The sequence below is a fragment of the Dryobates pubescens genome, chromosome 24, assembly GCF_014839835.1.
Source record: "Dryobates pubescens isolate bDryPub1 chromosome 24, bDryPub1.pri, whole genome shotgun sequence".
Classification (NCBI taxonomy): Eukaryota; Metazoa; Chordata; class Aves; order Piciformes; family Picidae; genus Dryobates; species Dryobates pubescens.
Window position 1 is genome coordinate 7,589,546 of NC_071635.1, and position 16,864 is coordinate 7,606,409.

Consider the following 16,864-nt stretch of genomic DNA (forward strand, 5'->3'; position numbering starts at 1 on the left):
GTCCCCACCAGGCACGCTTTTAGGTACTCCGTCTGGCACATCCCAGCTCAGTGGCGACCTGAAAGAAAACCTGTGTAATAGCTGAGTGAATATCTGGTACTCAACAGCACAGCTAATTCACTGCTTTTTTGTACCTCACTTGGGATGGAATATTTGATTTTTACATGTGGTTCTGGGGGGTTTTCAGGCCCCCTGAAACACTTCAGAGTGTTGAGTGACACGTACCAACGATAAAAGGGAACACTTCCCCGGCGCTAGGTTTTAATTCTGTACATAACAAACACTTCTTTCTTTACTATTTCTTTCAACTCCAGTTTTGAAGTTGATTTATATCTGCCTCCTGTTTTGCTCCAGTTTCAATCTTCTGGCAGCATTCCTTGCCAAGTCAGTCTAATGCCCACATGAGCCCCATTAAGCCACATGCTTCTGTATAGTCAGAAGTACATGTTTTTTCTGGGCTGAGCTTTGTTTGCCAAATCTGGTCCTATTTTCACAGATAATTACTTCCTTTTTGTCTCTTTCTCCTTCTGTGTGCTGGGTTTTTTCCTTTTTCTTTTTTTTCCCCCACACATGGCCTTTTCAAAATGCAATGTGACCCTCATGCATCATTTTTATCAGCCTTACAAACCCAGCATAGTACCGTGTATGATGTATGTAAATTCATGTACCTAAAGGCAGCAAGGAAAAAACCTCTTTGAGTTCCCTGTCAGGAACAGATGATACCAAGATGTCATTCAGAATCAAGGGTTTGTGTTTTGAGGGGTTTTTCTTCCCTATCAGTGGCTATTAGCTACAACAATACTATATTTAGGATTAACAAAATAGAAACATAGAATCAACAAGGTTGGAAAAGACCTCAAAGATCATCAAGTCCAGTGTGTCACCCAACACCTCATGCCTACTAGGCCATGGCACCAAGTGACACGTCCAATCCTCTCTTGAACACCTCCAGGGATGATGACCCCATCACCTCCCTGGGCAGCACATTCCAATGGCTAGCAACCATCCATTCACTGGGCTGAGTATAACTCTGTATGCTTTATATCGGCATTGATGTTAGTTTGGCTGTTTCATTCAAGGTGTTTATCACTTCAGCCCAAGGGTCTCCTCTCCTTTTCCTGATTGCCCTTCTCTGCTGGGGAGGGGTCATCCAGTGAGAGAGTGACTGCTGTAGTTTAGTCCCAGATATGGGCTAAATGTAGGCAAAACTTTAGCCCATTTTTATCACTAGTAATGAAAATGTATGCTGGAGAAATTGGGGTTGGGGAGGAAGTGTATTTGGAGCAGTATTAATCACATTTTATATCTGTAGAGTTTCATCTGTGTGTTAGATACAGAATCCTTACCAACAAGGTCTCAGTGAATGAACCTTGGCCAGTAAATCGTTCAATGGTTTGAGTTTGAAAGGCTGTATTAAAATTAATCTGGTTCCAACCCTAAAGCACTCAGTTTGGCCCTGGTAGCCATGCACAGTTTAAAGTTGGAAACTAATTCTGCTAGAGAGTTAATTTTGTTAGGGATACCCCGAGGATGGTGGGGAAGTGTAAAACACTTTCTTAGTGTGCTGTGAGAAAGCCCACACCAGCCACCAGCACTGCTGAAGAGGAAGCTGTAGAACATTGCAGCAAAGGATCCCCCATGGCTGGCAGGTCCTACAGTGCTGCACAGAGGAAAATTCAGGTCTCTGTGTTACAAAAGCACATGGGGCTATAAGATTTCAGTTTGTTATGTTATACCCCTGTCTATTGATACTCTCTGATAGCATCTGGGATTTCTGAGCACTACAGGGACTTCTGTAAATGAAGTCGCCGTAACGATGTTTGTCCTAGACAGAATATGCTGAGGCAGACAACTGATAAGGGACCTACAAGCTTGACATCAATACAGAGTTGTACTGTCATAACAATGCAACCTCAGCCTCTAGGTTACAGCTTCTCAGAGCTAAGGAATGCTCATTAAGGGGAAAGACAATTGGGAGTGATTTCCTCGAAAGGAAAGCCACTCCAGGCAGCCGCAGTGTGGAGGGCAGGCCTGCACAACGGTGGCATTGTTTAGAAGCCATTGAGGTCTGCAAACAAAATTCTACTTTACTCACTGTCAAAATATATCAGGAATCTATTATCCTTCCATTCCAAGCAGAGTCAGCAAAGCTACCTACATCTGTAGGTAAAACAGTGTTACGTTCCTGAAGGTGTTAATGTGAATGGCACAGATTTCCTCTGAGGTATTTTCTCCTCCTTCAACAGATGTGGGGGTTGGAGCAAGGTGATCTTTAAGGTCTCCTGCAATCCAGACCATTCGATGATTCAGCATGTGACTAGGCTATCTTGGCAAATATCAGATGTCATGCAGGGCCAGAGAAGAATAGAATAGAATTAACCAGGCTGGAAAAGACCTTTGAGATCATTGAGTCCAACCTATCACCCAACAGCATCTAAGAAACTAAACTATGGCAAGTAGAAATGTTTTGCAGCATCAAAGAAGAGAGGTAAAAGGGAGGAGCATGTTTGGGGTTTTTAATGACAACCATAATCAGGTCACCCAGAGAAGCAGTAGATGCCCCATCCTTGGAAACATTCCAGGTCAGGTTGGATGGGCTCTGAGCAACCTGATCTAGTTGAAGCCATCCTTGTTCACTGTGGGAAGGTGGGCTAGATGACCTTCAAAGGTACCTTCCAGCCCAAACCATTCTATGATGATTAGGAGAAGAAAAGGTATTGTGATATTTAGACAATTCTTTTCCTTTTCTATCCCTGAAGGATTTTTCAATCACTTTTTCTGAAATGAGAAATAAAGAAACAACAACAACAAAAAAAAAAAAAAGAGGAAACTCTTTAATCCCATCCTTGATTTTTAATCCATTTGGTGTGACACAGAATCAATTATTTAAAGAAGTTTGCATCTCAGATGGCACTTTTGAGTTCTTGGCTGGTGCGCTGCACTGCCTGTGCTGACCAGCAGCAACATTTTCCTCTGCAGAACATATGTCATGTCACTGCCTTACAAAGCCAGCCAAATATACTCAAACTATATTCAGGGGTAGTTAGATCTATGCCTGGAAAAAAAAATGTATTTTTTGCATACTTCCAGCTTCCATTCTGTTAATTATGGAGTTTTATGGACTGCCATAAACAAATTATGCTTCCTTTTATGAATATTTAGATTTTATCTTCCTTTTTTGCCTTCCTGGGGAATGTTAATGGGTACAAAATGGGAGGGGGTTGTTGTGATGGTAATGCCACGCTGAGAAACCCTCACAGCATAAGTTTTGGAGTCAGTCTGGATATTAAGACAGCTCCTATCTTCCCCTGTTCCAGTCCTGATGGATTTATAACATGCCTCTCAGCTGACCATACATTATTGAAGAGTGTTCTGGGTAAACACAGGGTACTGCAGTTTCTGGCTGTACAAGAGAGCTGAAACTGTTGTGATAGTAGCCAACTCCTTTCACTTCCATTGCTGACTCCTGCCTGCATCCTAAGGAAGCTTTTACCATCACTGTTGGTGGTGTGGAGAATCCAGCCTGAAGACTGTGGAGTCCAGGGTTCCTCATCTTTAATGATGGCTTTTACCTAATTTTTGCTGGCCATAAATAAATCTAAGCTTGACATGACAATATTCTTGTACTCCTAAACAGGAACAGAGAATTTCTTAAATCACCTTTTAGTCAGAACAAAAATGGTGAGGATGTGGAGCTCAGGAGATTCTATAGTACCTGTGACAGGCAGAGATGATAGGAAAAGCTCTCTAAACTTCAGAAAGCCCACTCTTCAGCCCCAAAGCTTAGCTCTGCCTGCAAGACTGATAAAATCGACTTAATTCTATCATTATCTATCACTTACTGCTCATGGACAGCGGGAAAATCATCACAGAGTGAATGTGTCTGAAGGTGTCAGAGGATATGAATAGCTCAAATGATCAGAACAAATCTAATTACAAGTGCTTGATTTCATCCAAAGATAATTCTCTCTTTCAGTGCCCTGCTCAAGAGGTGGAGCCATGCACTCCAGGCGATCTCTCTCCTCTGCATATAAGCTAAGACACTTCAGGTTTTGTCCAGCATTTGCATCAAACAGAGAGTAAAGAATGCAGCTTGTTTATTAATTAGCATACAAATGCAACACTGCCTGGATTACCACCTTACAGATATGTTTTGGCAATTACAAGAAGCTGCTGGATACACCCACCAGGTGAAATCCTGGGAATTTTGTTCCTGTTAATTTAAATAAAGCCAAGATCGACATCAATTCCTTAGAAGAGAGATGAATATTTTATCATCTTAGGCATCTCTCAGCATTTTGAAACCTTTCCTCTTACATGTAGTACTTCACATATGAATCTGTGCAATGTTGCACAGTGAGGTCTTGGCTCATTTCATCTTACCTAGATTTTTAAACTCCACAATGACTGAGCATATGGAAATTCTTGGAACTAGATGTGAATTTGCATAAGGTCAGGCTTGCTCTCCAAATTTTCTTCACATGAGGGATGATAGTAAATGTGGAATGAAATTTGTGCTCAAATAATCTCCTGTGTTCTACTACATTTTAAAAAGGCAGCGCTCTCGTTCCTCTCCCTTCACACTGCAGGCTTTAATTTCATGTTATCCTCACAGCCTTTACTACCAAACATAATTTGTGTTCCAGATTCTGATGCCAGATGCTATTATCTTGGAAAGCATTTGATATACATAAGTGTTAGCGGCCAGCTCTGTAAAACATTTCATGTTCCCGTGGAGCATTGACAACATTTTGTTAATTAGGAAAAGCGGGCTTGCCCAAGGAGGGAGAAAAGGTCATCAATATTCACAACAGCAAAAGCTTTCTCTCATCATCTGTATCACACATTTCATAATAAGGATCACAAAATTATGCTATTTGGAGGGTAGAATCATAGACTGTTTGGGGTTGGAAGGGACCTCTAAAGGACATCTAGTCCAACTTCCCTGTGATAATCAGAGACATCTTTATCTAGATCATGTTGTTCAGAGCTCTGTCCAACCTACCTAAACCTGAAGGTTTCCAGGGATGGGCCTTCCACAGCCTCTCTGCTCAACCTGTGCTAATGTCTCACCAACTTCATTGTGAAAAATATCTTCCTTACCTCAAGTCTGATCTCCCCTTTTTTAGTTTAAAACCTTTGCCCCTTGTCCCGTTGCAGCAGGCCCTGCTGAAAAGATTGTCCCCATCTTTCTCACAGGGCCATTTGAGTGCTGAAAGGCAGCCATAAGGTCTCCTCTGAATATTCTCTTCTCCAGGCTGAACACCCCCAACTCTCTCAGCAGAAGGGCTCCAGAACTCTGACCACTTTTGTAGCCTCCTCTGGTCTTGCTCCAACAAGTGTGCTGAGGACTCCAGAGCTGGACTTGATACTCCAGATAAGGTCTCACCAGAGCAGAATAGAAGGATAGAATCACCTTGAAAGGAAGAAAAATAGAAAGAAAAACATTTTTTCCAGGCATCTATTTAGCAAGGTTAGAGAGGAGCACTGCAGACTATGATGAGCAAATTATTTGTTGTCTGAAGCAGACATAAAGCCTCACAAGCTTTCAGACAAGGATTTCAGGCTCTAAGATGGATGATATGAAAGCTCTACTCTAAAATCCTGGTTAATGTGGACCCAGCAGTGAATATAACGAAGCTTTCCATTTCTGTGATGAGTGCTCCCAAGAATAACAGAATCCAAGTTGAAATTTGGCTCAGCTGCATTAGCTTTACATGTGAGAGGAAGAGGCTTAGGTCTGAATATCAATTAGCAGACCATCAGAGAAGACAATTCTGTAAAAGAATAAAAGTGTGGCTGCCCCACTGGCACTGATGTGATGCCAGGAAGAATGGGGTGTATGAGCAGGGTGCTGCTCCGTGGGTCTAACACACCCAATGCAAATAGTCCACGGGATATATATGATGATCACTGATGTCTTTTGTTTTCTGAATAGGTGGTTTATCGGAGGATGTCGGCAAGACTGTAAGGAAATACACCAACTTGGGAAAAAGAAAGGAATCAAGGTGTATGGAGGGTCCTGGAAGCTGCCTTTACAAACGCTGTAGGAAATGAGTGAATATTGCGAGCAGACGATGAGCAAGAGGCACCTAAGTGGACCTTAGCAATCCACACAGCATTTGCTCAGTGTTACCTACAGAGTTTGCAATTGATGTTGATAACAGAGCGCGGAAGATCTGTGTTGTCTTTTACCTCGAAGCTTCTTTGTTCAGGAACAAAGGGCTGCGGGACCAGCCAGACAGCGCGGGGCCGGCGGTACCTCCTGCGGAGCAAGGAAAGCCTCGGCAGCCTTCCCCAAACCGCAGGCACCTGCTTCAGCACAGGAGGTGGCACATGCAAATCCACCTGCAGCAACTGCCGCCGAGGAAAAGAAATACCTTTTCAATTTGGAGCATATCGCATTTATGCCACAGATCTATTTCACGGTGAAACGATGCATGTGGACCACAGTGGCACTTCCTAGCAAAGGGGAGAAAAAGAGCCAGTTTGCTCTGCTATAATCCAAAGATTATGGGAAGATCCTCATAGAGGATTGTAAGAGTTTATTCTAGTAATTAGTTAGGAATTGTTCTACATTTAGTCATCGTTCCGTATCTATTGTGCACCCTCCAGAATATCCCCATCTGACAGTGGTGAGGAAGCTGGATGCTGCTTGCCTGCAGAATTTAATTGTGCCTTATGGGGATTCCCTTCTGTCCATGGTTAGTTGGATATTGATCCACAGAGAACTGGAAGACCTTTATATTTTTTTTATTCCTTTTTTTTTTTTTTCCCCCTTCCATTTTTTTTCCCCTCCAAATTGATCTATACAGAGCCATGTGAAAGAAAACACACTAGGCAAGGAGAGGTTTTTACTTTGAAAATTCCATCAGTAAAAAGCCTGCTGATAATCTGCAGCTCTCTTAGACCATGATGATGGGAAAACAATAGAAGGTTATTTCAGAGAGTGAACTGCAGTCAGAGTCACTGTTTGATTTATATATTTATTTATATGTATATATACACTCTATTTATATATATATTGATTTATATATATATTTTACTATTATAAGACATCCCACTGTTTTTGTGGCACACATCAGGTGCAGAGCAGATTACTTAGCCAAGGGCAGAAAAACCTAATCGCCGGGCTGCTGTTTGGATGGTGCCACCTTGATTATCCAAATGTCATGGGGACACCGAATATGTTTGCATAATTAAGGTCTTGGCTAATGGTAAGTGCTTTTAAATGTAATTAGTAGCTTTCTGGGGATAGGATTGTTTTGAAAAACAAGGAGATTGTGATAATTGAGGTGCAGATAACCGGCAGAAATAACACCAGCTAGCATGAAGTGAGTGAGGAGTTGTGGGAAATATTAATTAAGGAAGAAATGGGAAGTTGTAATTAATTTTTGATACCATCAAAACATAGTAGCAGACCACTTCCAGTCATAATATGCATTGCACTTAACAGAAAGCATGAAAGCAAAGCTACAGTTACAAAATGTGGAGGGAAAGAGAAGAGAAGACAAGAGAAGAAAAGAAAAGAGCTATATTTGATGCAGAAAGGCAGAGGACAAATTAATTTGGTTGTTTAATTAACAGTTTTCTGTCTTTCCTATTTGAGAGGTGATCATTCTCACTGTGTTCAAGGTTCCTTCCACAGAGAACAGTAAAATCATTCAGGTTGCAAAAGACCTTTAAGACCGTCAGATCGTATCTGTGACAGCAATAAGACATCTTCCACCAGTACAAATTTGCATTTGGCAAGCAAAAGTCAAGCAAGCTTTTAGCACTTCAAAAAAAGAAAGAAGTTGAGTAAATTTAAGGATTATATGCAAATGTGCAAAATCCAGCCCCCTCTTGGCAAAACCAGGCTGCGTTTGCACCAAAGGCAAAGCATTGCAGGCTGGTTCGGAACTTCCCTGGAGCTGGGTGGACAAGGGCGGCCTCCAGCGGGGCCAGGGCTGGAGACGGCTGCTTGAGACGGGACTGGGACTGAGGCCAGGGCCAGCCATCAGGACTGGACCCAGGACCAGGGCTGGGTTGGAGTCAGGGCTAAGGCCAGAGGCCAGCTGCTGAGGCAAAGGCCAGGACCTGGGAGCGAGGAGTCAGGGACAGGTGCAGATGGATGGCTTTGTGTCCGTTTGGAAACAGAGTCCATGTTTTCATGTGCTCGGGTGGAGGCAGAGGCATCAAAAAGGTATTTACAGAGATGCTGCAAGAAAATACTAAGGGTATTAGCTTTTGCAAAACCTTTAACTTTTTTTCCCCCCTCTCCTTTTGAAAAATAACAGAGAGCTACTATACCCTGCTGCCACCAACATCTGTGCAGACAATTAAACCCTTTTAGCCTCTGAGCCGAGGGAAACTCAGAGGAACTGGCCCTTTTCTGCTACATCCTCTGAAGGATTACAGACAAAGAAAAGATTTTTGCAAATAGCTGGGCACTTGCATAATTACAAAGAAGTCCTGCTGACTTGTTTTTCAATAAGTTTGACCCACAATGATGGTTTATGTTCTGAAATACAGCGGCTGATATTGGCATTTGGATCCGAAATGCAGCGCTCACATCTTTGTTGTGTACCCCCTTTTGGTAGGAAGCCAGACCAAAGAAGGCAGAACAAGCAGCTGAACACATCCTTGGATTTTATTCTTCAGATTTCACAGGAGATGATTTATCAAAACTTGGTTCACAATGGTATGGCACCAAAAGACCATTACACAGCATTTTGGTTTCCTTCTTTAAGTGTGTCTTATTTTCCTTAACTTTTTCTGTCACATGGGCAAGTGATGCAGAATATTTCTGCAAGGTACCTTCTTTAATTCAAGTTTAGACCTGCAATTGTAGTTAAGAAAGGGATTCCAAGTAATGAGGGATGTCACTGTGGTATGGGTGGTTTAAGTGTGGAACAAGTACAGTCCCTGCTGTGAAAGGCTGAAAATCTAAATTAACAAGGTAGAGGGTGAGAGAGGAAGCTGGAACAGAGAGCTCTGCATAAGGAAGATGAACAGAAAAGCCACAATTGCAGATACCATTTTTAAAGGCACTTTCTGCTGAAAAATGGTTCTGTTGAAATTATTCTGACCCAGGGCAGTGTATTAACAGCTCTCTCAGTGCTAATTGCTGTTCATGCTTCCTAGTGAACATATCATTTTGTAGAAACAGAAGTCCATCTATTTATCAAGTCACATTTTGTTCTGGGAAATGCCCACCAACAGTTTCAGGTTTCCAGGCAAACAGGCAGATTAGCCACAGTTCTCCAACCCCACACCCATCCTGCCAGCCTGCACCCACTCTTGCACTGCAGGAGGGATCTCCAAAGAGCAGGTGGCTGTTTGTCACACCGATTTTGACAGTGCTTGTGTTCACTTTCAGATGTGGAGGTAACAACAAGAAAAATACTCTGTGGGAAATATGTTCTGCCTTCTACTTGAGATGACAGTGTGTGAGACTTTTCATCGTAGAGAAGATGCCTTAACAAAACCTGACCTGTTGAGGTTTAACCTCTTGGCATATAGAATCATGGAATCAATAAGGTTGGAAAAGACCTCAAGGACCATCAAATCCAACCTGTCACCCAACACCTCATGACTACTAAACCATGGCACCAAGTGGCACCTCCAATCCCCTCTTGAACACCTCCAGGGATGGTGACTCCACCACCTCCCTGGGCAGCACATTCCAATGGCTAACAACTCTCTCTGGGAAGAACATTCTCCTCACCTCAAGCCTAAACTTCCCCTGGCACAGCTTGAGACTGTGTCCTCTTGTTCTGGTGCTGATTGCCTGGGAGAAGAGACCAACCCCCTCCCGGCTACAACCTCCCTTCAGGTAGTTGTAGATAGCAATAAGGTCTCCCCTGAGCCTCCTCTTCTGCAGGCTAAACAATCCCAGCTCCCTCAGCCCCTCAATAGGTCTTGTGCTTAAGGCCTCTCCCCAGCCTTGTTGCCATTCTCTGGACACGTTCAAGAGTCTCAATATCCTTCTTCAATTGAGAGGCCCAGAACTGGACACAGGACTCAAGGTGTGGCCTAACCAGTGTTGAGTACAGGGGCATGATATAGGCAGTGCAAGATGGAGACATTGCCTCCTGTGACACCATCCTATTTATTTTTCCTTTTTTGTGTGTGTGTTTTTTTGTTGTTGTTGTTGTTTTTGTTGTTTTTTAAAATTTTGGTAGAGAAGGATGTATTAATGACACCATACCAGGAAACAAGTTTGCTGATGTTTCTCAATTATCAAACCCAGCAAAATTCTCTCCCCGACTCCAGGTTTGTAACAGCCTGAGAAGCTCTGATTGCACAGATCGCGTGCGAGAATGGTTTGCCTCCTGTGCTCCAAGCAGAGACTTTCAAAGCTGCTTTATCCTGCAAGGCTGGAAGTGTAAACATAGGAGTTCACTCTAACACCAACAAAGCCAAATTACTCCTGCAAACTTCCAATAGAAAAATAGGAAATGACAGACATCAAGAGACTTCACCGGAAGTGTTCAAGGCTGGGTTGGATGGGGGTTTGTGCAGTCTGGTCTGGTGGAATGTGTCCTTGTCTGTGGCAGAGGAGTTGGAACACAACTCCAACTTCCAACACAAACCATTTTATGATTATATTTTGGGAGCAGGAACAGTTGAAGGGTAAGAAACTGCAGGGCATGAAAGGGAACTATATCATTGATAGGACACTGCTCTGGCTCTCCGCTCCAGCAACCTTTCATCCCGCTGCCCAACACTCCCATTCCTATGCTACAGAAATCCAGGAGCAGAAGCTGGGTAAGAGCCATGCTGGTCTCTGTAAAAGTATAGATGTTCTATAGAACAAAGCTGAGCTAGGCTGTCAGGAGCACCCCTGGAGAGGACAGAAGTCCAGACAAGAAGAAAAGTGTGCTTATAAACTGAGAGACAGCCCTTCCTTTCTGAAAGTGTGATTGTGCCTTGTATTTAAACATACACACAGGTTGGACTTGATGATCTTTGAGGTCTTTTCCAAACTTTGTGATACTGTGATATACCTCAAATCCAACCTTGTGTACAATAACTATGACATAACCAGTGATGGTTTCTAGAGGCACCAAAACTGCAGTGATGAAAATGTTTATTTCAGTGTGAAAAATATGAGCTTTCCTGATAGTTAGTGTGCATTTAAATATTTACTTTGAAAGGTTCAAATTTACTTTGAAAGGCTCAAATTCTAAAGACAAATATTTTAAGAGCAAACATTTGTTTAATTAAGTTTGCACACCAGTTTAACTACATAACAAGATTTATAGAACTTGTAATTATGAGTGTTCATCTAATAAATGATCACAAGGTGAAAGAACACTGCTGCCAAAGCAGAAATGCTCAAAACTTAGATAGCTGCTGTGCCTCCACATGGTTATGCATATGCTGTCCCTGCTCTGGGAGAAGACAAGGCTAGCCAAGGGACCCTCAGCTTGAAGGTCTCCTCTGAGCCTCCAAACTGAGCAACTCCAGTTCTCTCAGCCACCCCTCATAAAACTTACACTCTAGAGTCTTCATGTCACTGTAACAACGCTGTGACAAGGGTCAAAGCATTGTTCTGGAAATCCTGCAGTTTTTCCTCCCCTGTAGGGTGCTGGCCATGGAGCCATGGAATTGCCACGAGCATCACCAGCACCTCCATCCCAGGACTACATTGCTGCCCTGGCCTCAAGGAGTCAAAGTTATGGGGAGGGGGGGTGGGCACAGAGGCATTAGAGCTGCTTCTCCAGCAGTAAGTAACCATTCCTCCTTCTTTGTCATCTGATGTGTGTTACAGATTCCATTTACAATTCCCAGGCAGCACTTAGATTGCTTTATTTTACCTTAGAGTAATGAAAGTACATTTTAGGATGACATTAAGTAGTGATATAAAATGACTCTCCCCTTATCCCTAGGATCCCTCCATAACATGTTAGAATTTTAATATTTTTGGCATTTATTCTAAAAAGTAAAACTCTACCTTAGTCACTTAATCAGTGAAAGATGAAACATTTAATTAACATAAACCACAAGGAATTTCACCTTCTCTACAGACCGAACGCTCCAAGGTTGCTCCTCTTAGAATTAAAAAGCCTTTGCCATAAATCAGCATGTGATACTAGAAGTTTCGACATGAAAGTTCTGATCTGTGTTCTTCTGAGCCTGATTTGATTCTGAGATCTTTATTTTCCTTATCAAGTGTGAAATACAGCAATTGTTTTTAAGGCAACGTAGGATAAGGCCCCCCACATATGCCCCCCCACAAGTCAGCAGAGAGCCTCCATGCTGTTTGCCCTTAAATGCTTCACAGTTTTTCTAAGGTATTAAATAAATAAATATAGATGAGGGAAGTGCTGTGGAGTTTGGTGTTTTGGTTTGTTTTTTCTTAACATTATGCAGACACTTTTACTTAAATTTAGTTCATAGTGTTTCCTCACAGATTATTACCTACAAGCAACTTCAGCTGAGCAACACTTTCCCAGTGATGAGTCTGAGGAGATAATCAGCAAAGGCTGAGCCTTGGCACTGCTCAGTATGAGCTTGTTTAGGTGAGTTTATAAGTAGCTCTAAGGATGGCTCTGTAGAGAGGATTTAGATTGTCTGAGGGGGGTTGAGTTTGTGGTTTCTTTTTTGTTGTTGATTTTTTTTTTGTCTTCTTGTTCTTTTTCTCTTCTTTGTTTTTTTTCCCTTCCCTTCCCTTCCTTCCCTTCCTATCTGACCAGAGTTTTGCAGCATGTTTGGAAGTATGGGCTGCTTTTGAGTGATGCTTTCAGCCTTGCAGCTCAGCAGTGCGTTGCCTGGTGAAGATAATCCTTGCAAGTAAGTAAGTTGTGGTAAGATAGGTCAAAAATCTTTCTTACTTGACTTTTTCCTAGCTTTTTTCCCCCCTTGATCCTCTGATAACATCCATGCTGAAATAACTGCCATTGTAGGCCAAATTTATACCAACATTTTGTTGCTCTGAGCATCAAGTCATTTTGTTATTACTGGCCTTGCTGCTTCAAGCTGTGCATTTGAAACATTATGGATGAGCCCTCGAATAAATGGCATCCTGACAAGAGACAATAAAGCATGACTTAGTGTCAGTACCAGTAAAGCTGCTGGATTTCAAAGCACAGGTTATACTTTCAGATTTGCAGCTTTGGGAAGCTGCTTTCCTGGGTAACAGGCTGTATTTCTGATTTAGAGGAAGGTTTGTGTCTGGTTGGTTGTTTTTTTAGGTGAAGATTAAATATAAGCCCAGCAGCTTCCACAGCAACTGATGTGCTAAGATATGCTTCAGATTTTCTGGATTGAAGACAAATAGACTGTTTTCTCGAGGTCTGGCAGTAGTTGCATCTCATTACCAAACACATCAGATGAGAGGATGCCATCCAAAGAGTATGGTATACAGATGCTTGAAGGACTAATGAGATGCATTTGTTCCCTTTCTTTCAAATAGATAACAAAGGCTAAGCAAGTGATGAAAAGCTCTCCAAATGTTTATACAGATGGGGGGGAGGGGGACTGGAGGAAAAAAAGGTTGAAATTGAGCTTCTGGAACATTAGTAAAATCACTTAGTAATTAGTTAGCAATGCTATGTATTCATGGTCCAGGCATTGGCCATTGCAATGTGCTGCCCAGGGAGGTGGTGGAGTCACCATCACCGGAGGTGTTTAGGAACAGACTGGATGGGGTGCTTGGTGCCATGGTTTAGTTGATTAGGTGGTGTTGGGTGTTAGGTTGGACTGATGATCTCAAAGGTCTCTTCCAACCAGGTCTGGTCTATTCTATTCTATTCGTGACTGGGTGTAGACGATGCTGCGCCTCAGCGTGCTCCTTCTCAGCCGAATTCTGCCATCTTGTGGGCTCTCAGGAAATTGCAGGCTCAGTCTGACGATAATCTTGAGGAAGTTTGTCAGTCTGAAACTGCTGAAAGCGTTGCTATTCTTCTTTTTCTTTTAATGACTAAGTGCCACATTATGAAGAGAACACTATTAAAGCTCTTCTGTAATTTGCAGTTTCCGTTTGTGGCTTTCTAAGCCATAATGACACGTGCATCCCCATTTACTCCAGCATTTCCCAGCTATCCCATAGAATTCTGACTTGACTTGTGGAAGTTCTATGGTGCAAATAGCAAAGAGAAGGATGCAAACCTTCTGTTGCTTTTTAGGCAAGGAAATTAGAATAACAAACCTTAAAAGGAAGAAGTGAACAAAACCAAAGAATGAGTAATCACTTTGAGAATCCCTTTCTTTCTCCTGACCAGTCAAGGTGTCCTTAAGTGGCAGAAATCAGTTCATTTTGCCTGAGAACTAAAGGGACTGGCTGGAGAGCAGCCAGACAGAAAGGGACCTAGGGGTACTAATTGACAGCTGGCTGAACATGAGCCAGCAGTGTGCCCAGGTGGCCAAGAAGCCACATGGCACCCTGGCATGCATCAAGAATAGTGTGGCCAGCAGGAGCATTGTGCCCTGTACTCAGCACTGCTTAGGCCACACCTTGCATACTGTGTCCAGTTCTGGGCCCCTCAGTTTAAGAAGGATATTGAGACTCCTGAATGTGTCCAGAGAAGGACAATGAGGCTGGGGAGAGGCCTCAAGCACAAGCCCTATGAGGAGAGGCCGAGGGAGTTGGGATTTTTCAGCCTGGAGAAGAGGAGGCTCAGGGGAGACCTTATTGCTCTCTATAACTACCTGAAAGGTGGTTGTAGCCAGGAGGGGGTTGATCTCTTCTCCCCATCAACCAGCACCAGAACAAGAGGACACAGTCTCAAACTGCACCAGGGGAGGTTTAGGCTGGAGGTGAGGAGAAAGTTCTTCCCAGAGAGAGTTGTTAGCCATTGGAATGTGCTGCCCAGGGAGGTGGTGGACTCACTGTCCCTGGAGGTGTTCAAGAGGGGATTGGACGTGGCACCTGGTGCCATGGTTTAGTAGTCATGAGGTGTTGGGTGCCAGGTTGGACTTGATGATCTTTGAGGTCTTACTGATTCTATGATTTCTACATCAGGTATTTGGTTTGGTGGATTTTTTTTGTCTATTTGTTTCTGTGGTGTGTTTTCCATTGGAGTTTTCCTTCCTGTCTGTTCGCAAATGATAGGGAATCTGATGGAAATCTTCTTTTCATCTGATGAGAATCTGACTTTTGAGTGAGATAATGCTGAATTTAACACTTGAACTGTGGAGGATGTTTTAAAGAACCTTTTAAAATGTGGCAGCTGCTGATTTCAGCAGGGTTTCACCACCAGCCAGCCATGAGCTGCTAAAAAACCCTCTTAAATTAAAACAAAAATGCCACAGCCACGGTACACAGCTAAGAGCACTGCTGAGTGCTCTAGCTGTTAAAGTGAAAAGAAAACACTCTGCTGCAGACAGGTGTTGAAAAATAAAACTGAGTCCAAGCCAGTATATTCCTAGGCTATAAAACACGGCTGCAAAAACATTTCAATGCTTTTTTCCCAAGCACAGCAACTCTATTAAGTGTTTAAATATCAAAGGACCAATTCAGCTCTCATTAGTGTGACTAGGAAGACAACTGAGAATTGAGTCAGACTCAGCAGAGCTGATGCTGCTGTCCCTGTGTGGGATGACAAGATCCTCAGCAACACATTTATGACTATCTCTGTCTAAATTCTTTAGTGTCAGAGCAAGTAAAGAATGTTATGAGGGATCAGCATGGCATAGGTCTTCCATCTGATGACATGTGGACCCCAGGGGATTGTAGGATTGTAGAATGGTTTGGGTTGGAATGGGCCTGTGAAGAACACCTAGTTCCAACCCCTTTGCAGCTCAGAGAGCCACCTTCCACTAGACCAGGTTGCTCAAAGCCTCATCCAACTTGGCCTTGAAGATTTCCAGGGATGGGGCATCCACAGCTTCCCCGAGCAATCTGTCCCAGTGCCTCACCACCCTTACAGTAAAGAACTTCCTCCTTATACCTAGTTTAAAGCTTAAATCTTCCCTCTAGGTTTAGAACTGTTACCCCTCACCCTATCACTGCACTCCCTGTTAAAAATGCCACCCTCCATCTTTCCTGTACATCTGCTTTAACTATGGGAAGACCACTATGAGGCCTCCCTGGAGCATTCTCCAGGCTAAACAACCCCAGCTCTCAGCCTGTCCTCACAGGGATGTGTTTCAGTCCTGTGAGCATTGTTGTGGCCCTTTTCTGGACCTGCTCCAACAGGCCTACATCTTTCTTATGCTGGGGGTGTCCCAGAGCCAGATTCAGTACTCCAGGTGGGGTCTCATGAGAGCAGAGCAGAGTGGCAGAATCACCTCCCTCAACCTGCTGGCCATGCTGCTTTTCATGCAGCCCAGAATAGGACTGACTTTCTTGGCTGCAAGTGCACCTTCCTGGCTTATGTTCAGTTTTTCATCCACTAACACCCTCAAGTACTTCTCTGCAGGGCTGCTTTTTAATCTGCTTATGCATGAATGACTCCTGAAAGTCCCCATGGAAGGCAACTGTGGAAAAAAAGTCTCTTGTCAGAAGGTTTAAATTATCTGGGTTACACCACTGACTCACCTGCTCTTGGCTACAGGCTGCCTTGTGTCATTTTTAACTCACTGGTCACCCTGTGGTTGGCCACCTGTACTCATACCTCTGTTTTTATGAAGAATAAAGGTTGGGTTAAATGCCTATAGATTTAAATGGGCATATTTCTGCTTCAGTGGCTGCTAAACTGCATCCTGAGGAAAAAAACCACTCCAATAATATTGCATTCCTATAGCATCAAAAGAGGAAGAGATGGAGCAAAGGTGTTTTCCATGGGGATCTGCCCCAAAGTGAAACACAAAGTGGTGTAACGAAATGGAATGCAGTGAGTAAAAAGAACCAGTGGAGGAAAAGCTTAGTAAAAGAACCAGAGAGAATTAGATTTAATCATCACACAGACTCTGTACCCTCTTCAGAAAGAAATGT